This window comes from Sebastes umbrosus, chromosome 22, assembly GCF_015220745.1.
Source record: "Sebastes umbrosus isolate fSebUmb1 chromosome 22, fSebUmb1.pri, whole genome shotgun sequence".
Classification (NCBI taxonomy): Eukaryota; Metazoa; Chordata; class Actinopteri; order Perciformes; family Sebastidae; genus Sebastes; species Sebastes umbrosus.
Window position 1 is genome coordinate 11,414,280 of NC_051290.1, and position 12,821 is coordinate 11,427,100.

Genomic DNA, 12,821 nt, shown 5'->3' on the forward strand with positions numbered 1-12,821 from the left:
CCTGTGTGTTGTTTTTCAGATGTTCATTCAGCAGCGTCTCTCACAGTCATTCCTGACAGAGTGCAGCACTTCAAGAACAAGTTAGTGTCACTGAACTGTGAGGCAAACTCCGCCAAGTGGAGAGTGAGCAGGTTTTTACAATATGGCTCTCCAGATCACTGTACTTCCTGGGGGACAATGACTGGATCCACATGCAACATAAACCTTATCTGGCTAAGTGGAGTGTACTGGTGTGAGTCTGAAACAGGACAGTTCAGCAATGCAGTCAACATCACTATACAGTGTGAGTTTTGATTAAAATATTTTTGTTTCTGAAGTATTTCAACTTTCTATCATATAGTTTGAAATCTGTAGGTGACTAGTATTAACCAAAATTATTTTCAAAATGAATAACTTGATATCTCTTTTAACAAGCCATTAAACAAATTTGGTTTCTTCCAGTGTAATGTTTTCCAAGAAAATGTCATATGGATTTTATTGCCCACTGACGTTTTTATGACAAAATCCATCCACCATTTATTTAATACTCGAGGTAGCTGTAGAGTTATCTGGCTCTAGATTGGCTCCTCAGTTACACCCACAATCAAAATACGTTAGTAGACTATTCTGTAGCACACTGCCACAAAGTTCACATTGAACATATTTAGTATTCAATATAATTGTAACAATGTACATCACCAAAGTGACACCTTTTCCATCATTCAATGCCAGGTATTTGGGGAGCTACTATATGCATCTGTATAATAAATTCAAAAGTATCAAATTTATTCTCATCATTGTACGTCAACTTGTTCAACCTGCACCAGCTGATCTTTCTGACCTAAACTTCATATTCTTTAATCTTTTAACAGATGGAGATATTATCCTGGTGAGCCCTGTCCATCCTGTAGCTGAGGGACATCCTGTCACTCTTGGCTGCAAGTTTAGGACAGAAAAGGTTCTTCATGATGTGGATTTCTATAAAAATGACAAACTCATCAAAAATCATACCAATGGGGAGCTGAATATCACTGCAGTCTCAAAGTCAGATGAAGGCTTTTATAGATGTGAAGGTAAAGAGTCACCAGAAGGTTGGCAGAGTTGGACGTCACAAGAGAGTTGGATGTCAGTTAAACGTGAGTTTGATTAAGTTTCTTTTTTGTAAACTGTTACAGTCTGACATTAAAAAAAAAAGATTATAACTGAAATAAACTCAGAAAAAGAGTTCGGAAGCTTGTGTTTGGTGGATTATTTCTCTGTTGTTACAATGCTAATTGTCATTGTATTGTACATCGTTGGAAAGCCTATTGACCTTCACCATGATATCCAACTTGTAAGGATCATGCATTTGTGGATCGAGCAGCACAGCTGATTATGTGGGTAGCGCCCAAGAAGAATTTGCCAAAATGTTCTGCCAATGGTAAACAGTGACCGTCAGGAGCCTCAGTAGTGGTGGAAGATCCATACGCAGCCACAACAGCCTGGCACCTCCTCCTCATGCTGATCACCAACCTGGTCACACGTTGCTGTGGGATGGCGTTCCATTCCTCATCCAGGAATCGTTGCAGGTCAGCCAGCGTGGTTGTGTCGGTCACTCTGATCTGCAACGAACACCCGCTACTGAGGCTCCTGACGGTGTATTAAATGAATAAAGTGTAAAATTGCCAATATGTCTTGTTTGTTCCTTGTTACTGATAGAGAGTTCAATCATCCAATCCATCAAACTCAAAACAAGAGTCAGTTCCAACAGGAGAATACACTGTATACCATTGGCAGAGCATTTTGGCAAATTTTACTTGGGCGCTACCCACATAATCAGCTGTGCTGCTCATCCCACAAATGCATGATCCTTACAAGTTAGACATCATTGTGAAGGTAAATAAACAGGCTTTCCAACGATGTAAAATACAATGTCAATTAGCATTGTAAAAACAGAGAAATAATCCACCAAACACAAATTTCCAAACTTTTTTTTCAGAGTTTAGTTCAAAAAGGTCCCTTGACCTCTGACCTCAAGTGAGCATTTCTGTAAAGGGGAGACTCGTGGGTACGAGTCTCCCCTTTACAGAAACGCTCACTTTATGAAAATCACATGCAGTTTGGGGCAAGTCATAGTCAAGTCAGCACACTGACACACTGACAGCTGTTGTTGCCTGTTGGGCTTGAGTTTGCCATGTTATGATTTGTGCATATTTTTTATACTAAATGCAGTACCTGTGAGGGTTTCTGGACAATATTTGTCATTGTTTTGTGTTGGTTATTGATTTCCAATAATAAATGTATACATACAGTTGCATAAAGCAGCATATTTGACCACTCCCATGTTGATAAGAGTATTAAATACTTTAAAAAAAAAATGTTAAGGTACATTTTGACCAGTCTTGTGCACGTTTTGACCAGTCTTGTGCACGTTTTGACCAGTAGGAATATGAAGTATTACGTGCACAAATGAGTGCATAAAATTAGGTATTACAGATATGAAATTATGTGGTTTGCAAAAAGTATTTTGTTGTCAAACCCGGTCTAGTTATGTGAGCTTTGTGTAAAAGGGAAGGAAGAACAGACTTAGAGGAGGAAGTTGGAGAAAACGACTGAACCAAAGCTACGTTTTGATGCTTTACGATACCCAAAGTAGAAGCATTTCTCACAAGCAGAGTAATTTTTTTTTTAAGTTAGTGAACATGTCAAAATAAAAATGGAAGGAAAGAGAGATAGGCTCTTCTCAGGAAAAGTATTGTAGACAACACATGAGCTCATATTCATATGCTTTAAAGTGGAAATATCAGTGATTTTCTCTGTGTTGTTGCCATTAATAAAACTTTTTAAATGCCAGAGTTTAAGATATATTTAGGACTGTCAATCGATTAAAATATCTAATCACGATTAATCATATGTTTGTCCATAGTTAATCGCGAATTAATCGCACATTTTGTATCTGTTCAAATTGTACCTTAAAGGGAGATTTGTCAAGTATTTAATATTCTTATCAACATGGGAGTGGAAAAATATGCTGCTCTATGCAATGGTATGTATATATTAATTATTGGAAATCAATTAACTGACTTGAGTGTGCTGACTTGACTATGACTTGCCCCAAACTGCATGTGATTATCATAAAGAGGGCATGCCTGTAAAGAGGAGACTCGTGGGTACCCATAGAACCCATTTTCATTCACATATCTTGAGGTCAGAGGTCAAGGGATCCCTCTGAAAATGGTCATGCCGGTTTTTCCTCGCCAAAATTTAACGTAACTTTATAGCGTTATTTAACCTCCTTGATGACAAGCCAGTATGACATGGAGTCCTTAGGTTTGTTTTATAGTTTCAAATAATACCAGTATCTTCACTCTAGCTTTAAAACTGAGCCTGATACAACCTAAAAATCGCAAGTTGCGTTAATACGTTAAAGAAATTAGTGGCGTTAAAACAAATATGTGTTAACGCGTTAACTTTGACAGTCCTACCGTAAAGTTTTCTCTGTTGATTTTATATTTCTGTTTGAATGTAAATTATTATTTTTATTTGATTTGTTTCTGTCAATTTGATAATGTCTGAGGAAGTTTCAAACTTTATTTTAGCTCTTAAAGGGACTCTTTGTAAGAATCAGAAATTGCTTGTTAATAGTGACACCTGTGGCTGTTAAGTCAGCGTCCTGTTGCTCGCGCTTGTCCACATAGACATGAACGAGCATTGATCAACACAGTGAGGCGACACACGTCAGCTAAAACCACAATATCGCTCTATATTTCACCTGCTTGGCAGTAATGTTAGCTGACCAGATAAAGGTCTCTCCATGAATCACTGCTGATCCTAGTGTTGTCCTGCTTCAGCCTCCCGACCGTGGTCAGAAGGAACAGGGGAGACACTGGAGCTTTGGTCGGACACGATAACGTTACAGTCTATTCACTGAGCAGCAGGAAATGACACGGGAAACCTTTGTTGGTCTGGAGGAGCTGCAGCATTTATTTCTGCACAAACGTCCACTCTACATTCACTAGATATTCTCAGAGATACTAACTCGTCTGCAGTGTGTAGTGAGCGCGCATGCACGTGAGAGGTGGAGCGAGATAGCGAGTGAGAACGAGCACGGTGTGTGAGTGAAGGCAGGCAGTTGAGCAGACAGAGCATCGACTCCGGCCCTGTAGACCAAAGCTACGGTCTCCCCTGTGTCTTCTGGCCGCGGTCGGGGGGCTGGAGCAGGAAGAGTTGACACTGTTTAACAGACGGGCTTCACTACATAGAACTTTGCGGTTTTGGTGCTTCCGTTTAGTTTGTGTTGGAACAGCGTAGCCACACGCGACCGCGCATAGGACACCGACCCGCAACACTTTATAAGAGTGTCAGTGTAAGAAGTTACAAACAGTACCTTTAATGTACTCCTCTACTGTGGACACGCTCAAGGTGAGTGTACAATTGTCTTGTTTTATATATTCACTCAAGACGAATCTCCACCAACTGTATCACTCTTCACCACATCCTATATCTGTGTGCTCTGTTTTGTTCATGTACGATAAATACATTGACAAAAAACGAAAAACACATTTCACTCTCTGCATCTTGTGTTTGTTTCTAGATGCTGTGCTGACCATTGAGCCAAGCTGGTCCACTTTCTTTACCGGAGAGTCTGTTACCTTCATATGTGACATGAGGGACAGAAAAGACACCGATTGGTCGTACACATTCATGAAGGACGGTCATGAATTTCTCCGCAACAACTTGGATAAGAGATATACATTACAATCTGTAGATACAAGAGACAGTGGTGAATACCAGTGCTTTGGTTCTCTCAAGGGTCCAACACCTTTTAGAAAAGAAAGTACTAAAGTCTCTCTAACTGTATCAGGTAAGTGATCAAAGTTTTACCACCATGACCAAGTTCACTAAAAGAACGTATTCATTTATGAGCCACTAGGGGTGTAATGATTCATCTACTACATCGATGTATCGATTTATATTCCTACAATCCAACTAAATCGATAGGTACTCGGCAAATTGTCCTTCACGGGGGACGTATATCGATCCAAAAACAATTTGCAAGGTAAATATCAATTGTATCGATACTAAGAATTTGTATTTAGGCACCACAAACGTTATATGGATGTATTATTTAGCACTTTTATTAGTAAAGAAATGTAAAACGTTACTCCTGTTGACGTTCCCTGTGTATGACGTCATCAACATGCGCCAGCTTGCCAGCTCTGCCGGCTCTGCAGCGTGAGCGTGCATGTATCTTGAGAACTGAATCAGCAGGTCCTGAAGTTGCACTTTTTATTATTTTCAATTAAAAGGTGTATGTATTTACCATTAATCGTTGTTTACTTGTTTATATCCATAATTAGTATATCCCCAATTCCTTTACAAGAAAGACTTTGAGGAATCCTGACCTGCACTGTCCAGTATCAGCTATTTATTTCACAGTCACATTTATTACATTTTTGGCAAAAAAAATTACCATGACACAAGCAGTGCATGTTAACTACCAACGATCCATCACAACATGTCTTCATTCTGTGAAATCCCTTTCTTACAGATAAACCTCAGCCTGTCCTCACTGTGTCTCCATTATGGCTGAGTCCTGGACACTCTGTAACTCTGAACTGCAATGTTACAGATCCATCTGCAGGATGGAGGTTCTACTGGTATAAGGCTGTTCCCAAACTGGCAGACAAAACCTACAGCTATGAGCTGCTACCTGGCAGCACCAGTGGGACTGAACAGGATTCCTACATCGTTCATGGACAGACACACACAGCAGGATATGTGTGCAGAGCTGGAAGAGGAAATCCAGTGTTTCACTCTGACTACAGTGAACCTAAGTTTGTCTGGTCTGGAGGTAGGTCTGTTTTGACTTTTACATTATTGCACAATGGATGAAATGTACTGATTGTGGTGACATTCAGTACAGCCGACAACCTCGCAGTTAAACCAATTGATGCGGTGCAGACTTTTACTGGGAAAGTGGCTGCATGTGTCCACGACAATACACGCAGCATCGTGGCTGCCGAACGGGTGAACTGGGGACTCAGTGGTCTGTTTTGCTCATACACTGCAGCTGGTGATAAATGATGGATTTAACCTGTTTGTGCATCAGCTTATTGTTGCAGCTGGGCGGCTTGTTAGACACTAAAACCACAGCACCTTTGCATGAAATGCGCTAATCTTGTCGGTTAACGGTTAACGAGGTTCGGCTTTCTCCCTTTCTTTTGTCATTTTTTAATTAGTTTTCAAGTCTTTTCTTCCTTCCTTCTATCTATGTTTAGTCTTTTCTTTCTCTCTTTCCCGCCAAATCATTAAATGGAAGACTTTTAGTTGTAATTGAGTATTTGTCTATTTAGATATTGCTAGTTTTAAATAAAGGTATCCTATGGTACCAACAACACAGATTTTTTTACATTCAACAATTCTCTCCAAAATGCATTGTATACATAAATTACACTCTCGCCTTTTATGCTTGCTCTCTTCTTTGTGTCTTCTTTTTGGGATTCAAGTGGATGTTATACACCCAGAGGGCAGTAATGCAATTAGAGCATGCTTGCATTACTGCCTTCTTTGAACTACTGATTCCTGTGCAGTTTGCATACATGCCATCCCTGCACTAATTGCATAAATGTGCACTGCGTTACACTGTTAGACAATTCAGAGCCGTTTAAGACTCAACAATGAAAATTATTTAATCCACAAAAGTCCTAAAGGATTATTTTTATTTTGTTTTTTTTAATCTTAATTTGTTGTGCTTTGTTTTTCCCATCATTGTTTGTTGTTTTTCAGATTTTCATTCAGCAGCGTCTCTCACAGTGAGTCCTGACAGAGTGCAGCACTTCAAGAACGAGGTAGTGTCATTGAGCTGTGAGGGAAACTCCACCAAGTGGAGAGTGATGAGATTTTCTTATCATGGCTACCTGATCAACTGTACTTTCTGGGGAACAATGACTGGATCCACATGCAACATAGACCGTTACTGGCTAAGTGGAGTGTACTGGTGTGAGTCTGAAACAGGACAGTTCAGCAATGCAGTCAACATCACTATACAGGGTGAGTTTTGATTAACAGATTTTTTTTTCTGAAGTATTTCAACTTTCTATCATATAGTTTGAAATCTGTAGGTGACTAGTATTAACCAAAATTATTTTAAAAATCAGTAACTTGATATCTCTTTTAACAAACCATTAATTAAACTTAGTTTGTTCCGGTTTAATGTTTTCCAAGAAAATGTCATATGGATTTTATTGCCCACTGACGTTTTTATGACAAAATCCATCCATCATTTATTTTATACTCGAGATAGCTGTAGAGTTATCTGACTCTAAATTGGCTCCTCAGTTACACCCACAATCATAATAAGTTAGTAGACTATTCTGTAGCACACTGCCACAAAGTTCACTTTGAAAATATTTAGTATTCAATATAATTGTAACAATGTAAATCACCAAAGTGCCACCTTATCCATCATTCAATGCCAGGTATTTGGGGAGCTACGATATGCATCTGTATAATAAATTCAAAAATATTGAATGTATTCTCATCATTGTACGTCAACTTGTTCAACCTGCACCAGCTGATCTTTCTGACCTAAACTTCATATTCTTTCATCTTTTTACAGATTTTGGTATTATCCTGGTGAGCCCTGTCCATCCTGTAGCTGAGGGACATCCTGTCACTCTTGGCTGCAAGTTGAAGACAGAAAAAGGTTTTCATGATGTGGATTTCTATAAAAATGACGAACTCATCAAAAATCATACCAATGGGGAGCTGATTATCTCTGCAGTCTCAAAGTCAGATGAAGGCTTTTATCGATGTGAAGGAAAAGAGTCATCAGAAAGTCGGCGGAGGTGGACGTCAAAAGAGAGTTGGATGTCAGTAAAATGTGAGTTTGATTTTGATTTAGTTTCTACAAAATTCATTTACAGGTTCCACAAACTTTATGAAGTGCATTGTGAATCTGAATGAATATGAATTTTATAGTTATTTTCTATGAAATAAGCATGTGACCTGTTATGACCCCCTCAAATAATCTGATTCAATAACCGTTAAGTACCAGAATCTGAACTGTTAAAATCCAAACGATATCCAACCCTAATCGAGGGTTTATGCAAGTGTATTTGAGTGTAAGTGTTTTAATACTATCTATTCATGATTTATGTGTATTTTGTATTTGTGTGTATATTCTAAAGATGTACCAGCATCCGAGCCTGAAAAGAGCTCTCCATTTCCTGTGCTGTTGATTGTTGGACTGGTTTGTGGAGTTTCACTGATTATTGTCCTGCTGCTGTTTCTGTTCCGCTACAGAAAGTCAAAAGGTGAGATCTTATCCTTCTGATAATAGACTGATTCTGATGTATTTACATGTGCTGTAGTAACAATAGAACAATTTACAATACAAAACCATGTAACAGCAAATGTTTTTTTTTTTTGTTTTTTTTTTACAGATTCATGCTTTAAGAGGTTGGTACAACACTCTCTTGTCTCATTCTGAACATAACAGCAGTAAATTACACGTTCCTTATTAAATCCACTGTATTTACTTCCTGTTTTGGACCCACCAGGTCTCAGAGCACCAATCAGGGTCCTGCTACAGACCACATGATCAACCAGGATGAAACTCAAAGCAGAGTATATGCTTCTCCTATCCATGGTCAGCCTTAACCCTGATAATGTTTTATTTTTTATATCGTTAACTCTAAATTTAACATTTTCTATTTCTGGTTATCTGTTTTAGAAGATAGTAGAATTCATATTATTTGATTCAAATGATTAATATGACCTTGGCTTGATTCTCACTGCTCTGTAGGTGATTTGTGTCTCTATGAAACAATCCAAGGCGCTGAAGAACCTGGAAATGGTACAGTATATACTTTGTGTTTAACATGGAGCAGTTTGAAATACTACGATAAAAAGATTAAGTGATTGATTGATAATCCATTAAGTTTAAAAATATCTATATTTCAAGTGAATCCAGTGATGTCTTCTTTGACTGATCTTAAATTATTGATTGCTAAGAAAGGTGAATGCTTATTTCATGTAGTGAGAATTACAATAGTTGAGATCCTTTTGTACTTAAATAAAGTAGATAATTGTCTTGTCATGCATTCATGTGATCCTTCCAACAGGGGAGAATAATGAACCAGAGGAGAGAGTTTACACAAATGTGACGACAAGATCAGCTGCAGGTACAGTCAAGTAGAAAAGACTTTGTGCTACATATAAAAATTCTATATAATGAAAGTTTTTATTGTGTGTTGTGCTGCCTACCTGACACTATTGACACCACCATAGATATTTGCATTCAAAAATACTCAGTGACATGAGTAAAATGTCATAAAGCACATTTAATTGTTACACAACCCTAAATTGTTTTTCTTCCAGATCAATAATGACATATGTATGAACAAAACCAATGGAAATAGATGACAACATGAAAAACCACATCCTTGCTTAAACACCAATTTGCAGCTTTTGTGTAATTATTGTTTGCACTTCTGCTTTCCTTTAATCCAGTATTTTGTACAGTTAACCTAGTAGCAGATCATTTAAAGGAAATGCATCATATGGCTTTGATATTCTGTTTTTCTTGGTACAAGACTACAGATTATTACATATAATAATTAAATGTATTTAGTGTTTATGTCATGTATTTCTTCGTCGGTACAGTATAATGTCATTTTGTTTTTAATGCAGGCTGGTTCAAAAATCAGCAAAAAGAACTTGTTTGAAATATTTGAGCTTCAGTACCTTGGTGATAGTTCAGCTATAAAATCAGCATCTCTTTCATTTTTGATGAAAAAGCTTTACACATTTATAACATTTAATCTGTTATCAGACAACATATCAAGTTTCCGTCTGTCTTTTTTAAAAACCGTTTGATTGATACTGTATGTATTTTAGTTTCACCTGGATGAATTTAGTATGTTTTGTTGTGTTTGACCATTTTATGCATCAATAAACTTCCAGCACAAAGCTGTCAGCAGTGTTTCTAATTGTCATTTCTTTCTCTAAAAACTGATTTTAGATTAAATCTAAAAACTTCAACAATTGTAAACTAGAGAGAAACAAAAAAATAACTTGACAAACTACTGATGCTTTGTGCTCACTTATACATTTTTACTTAATCTTTACCATTCAAAGAAAGAAAGACTCACATGTACTCACAGAATAACCTCAGCACACCGAGCAAAGTGCGTCCCGTCCAGCACTGACACTCGGATTCTGCTTCTGAGAAACTGTTTCAGCTGGCACGAACCTGAAACTTCTGCACAAGAGACAAAAAACAAAAAAAATAGTTTTAATAACAATTTGGGCTCAGCTTTTATACATTTTGACCTCTTCGTCCTTCCTCTTTCACAGAACAAGTGTAAGTCGGCATTCATACTTTTTGCTATTTGATGGCACAGAAAATGCATGTAAATACTGAACATAAACATATATATACACATTCAGTACGTAAAATGTACTGCATAGAAACATGCATTTGATACTTATTTAATGTAATACACTTCATAATTAAAAACAAACCAAAAAACATAGTGTACAATGCTGCTTATGGTGGACTATAGCCCCAAAATGTAACCAGTTCTTTACTGGTTAAAAGTTATTTGCTTTTTCTCCTGCAGGTAATAATCTCAGATTTGTGTGTTGGCCAAATTCATTGAGATTAAAATAAAACGCGATGGTTGTTGAAAAGTGTTGCTGTCAGACAATGCACCTCTTTCAACAGCTTAGATCACATAGTTGTCACAATCCAGCTCAAAGGAGGAAATTAAAAGGAGCAAGGTGTAATTTTAAAGATGTATTTTTACCTAAAATAGAAAGAAAACTGTGAAAACAATGTAGGATTGTAACATTACAACATTAGTGTGATGCATGGAAAAGAGAGCAATGAAAATCATCCCGTCACCACATCGTCTGTGGAAGTTCTCATGTTATACTGAAATTCTTCGCAACTACACGCACAGGAAGTGTCAAATTTAATTTTAAGCTAAATATAAATTGTGTCCTAAGCAGAAGTGAACAAGCGCTCTGTCCAGACAACATAAGATCTTATGTTTCTCTCTTGTAACTTTGCCATAAACATCATAAAATATACAGTTATCATCTTAGTACAAAATGTTATTTTGAAAATGCTATTTCTTGCTCCAACTAGAGCCAGAGAAAAAACAAGCCAAGGCACCGCTTATCAGTATGACAAACAACCTTCACTTCCTTTTCACACCAACAAGATGTGTTTCTGGGTACAAGTTTAGACAGCGTCCTCATCCCATTAATACCACAGCTTTCTACACTCAGTAACAAATTACTTTAGAAATATTGCATAAAGGAATGCTGTGCAATCAAAATATTATCCTGCAAGTTACAATTCTCATCAATAGATAACTTAGCAATAAAAACAGCTGTCATTATTGTGGTTTTGAACGCAACTATCTCTGGTGGTGCCCGTTTCAGAAAATGAGGAAGAGGATGGCCAACATCGATTTCACAATGTCAAGCAGTGTGAGAAAACTTGTATTTCTTGTCGCAAGATTATACAGCAATATGGACTTGAAAGACTATGATTCAACATTTACACAGAATCAGATGTAAGAAAAATTATGTAAAAGATCCACTTAAACTTAATAGACAATGAATGGGAGGCTGATTTTGTGGAACCACAGATTATTTGTAATCTCTCATTTTATACCCAAATGAGCTTCATTCTAACAGAACGCAAGATCAGATGCTGATCATAAAACCCCCTGAAACAAACTATTGTGCGAGTTTGCTCGCGTGTTAGAGAAGCAACGAGCCAATACACTGCTGGTCAGCGTGAGCGGACATAAACTCACTTCCTCTTCACACTTACAGAGAAGTGTTGCGGTGATGGACAAATTTAGACAGTTGACATCACAGTAATACGTTTTCACACTACAGTTGTGAAGAATGCTGGGTACCAAAAAGTTTTTGAGGTGGCAGAAACTGACAAAAACAAGTTTACAGCATGCTGTATGTCTCTATTTCACAATCTCAATGATTTAGTATATAAAGAATAGGGCTGTAAAACTTAACACGATAATAACACGTTACCGCAAATTTGTTTTAATGCCACTAATTCCTTTAACGCATCAATGCAAACGATTTGTCGGGGTTGTAGAAGGCTCAGTTTTGAAGAGAGATTGAAGATACTGGTTTCATATGAAACTAGAAAACCTAAAGAATCAATTGGTACCAACCATGTCACACTACGACGCAGCTTGTTGCAAAAGAAGCTAAATAACACTCCATATTGGCGAGAAAAACTTGCATGGGCTTTTTCAAAGGGGTCCCTTGACCTCTGACCTCCAGATATGTAAATGAAAATGGGTTCTATGGGTACCGACAAGTCTCCCCTTTACAGATAATCACTTTATGATAATCACATGCAGTTTGGGGCAAGTCATAGTCAAGTCAGCACACTGACACACTGACAGCTGTTGTTGCCTGTTGGGCTCGAGTTTGCCATGTTATGACTTGAGCATATATTTTATGCTTAATGCAGTACCTGTGAGGGTTTCTGGACAATATTTGTCATTGTTTTGTGTTGTTAATTGATTTCCAATGATAAATATATACATATATTTAAGAACTGAATATGGAAAGTAGAAGGCACGAAAAATCATCCCGTATTATAAGGAAGGCTGACTGAGGATAAGAGTGGAGGATACATGCTGTTGAGTTTCATCCTGGTTGACTGTAGCAGAGTCCTGATTGGTGCTCAGAGACTGGATCGTAGTAAAATATAGTAAATGTAACAGGAAACATGGAATGTACTGCTGTTACATTCAAGATGACAGAAGAGAGAGTTGTACCAACCTGAACACTATACAGACGGACGA

At 37.6% G+C, this 12,821-nt stretch overlaps 2 protein-coding genes across 2 annotated transcripts in view; both read left to right on the top strand.

Moving 5' to 3' along the window:
• LOC119482166 overlaps positions 1–12,821 on the top strand; it is an 88,992-nt gene that overhangs the window by 22,175 nt on the left and 53,996 nt on the right. The gene's annotated exons all lie outside the window — the stretch shown is intronic.
• Positions 1–12,821, top strand: part of LOC119481376 (putative high affinity immunoglobulin gamma Fc receptor IC) — a 43,220-nt gene that overhangs the window by 1,078 nt on the left and 29,321 nt on the right. The window lies entirely within an intron of this gene.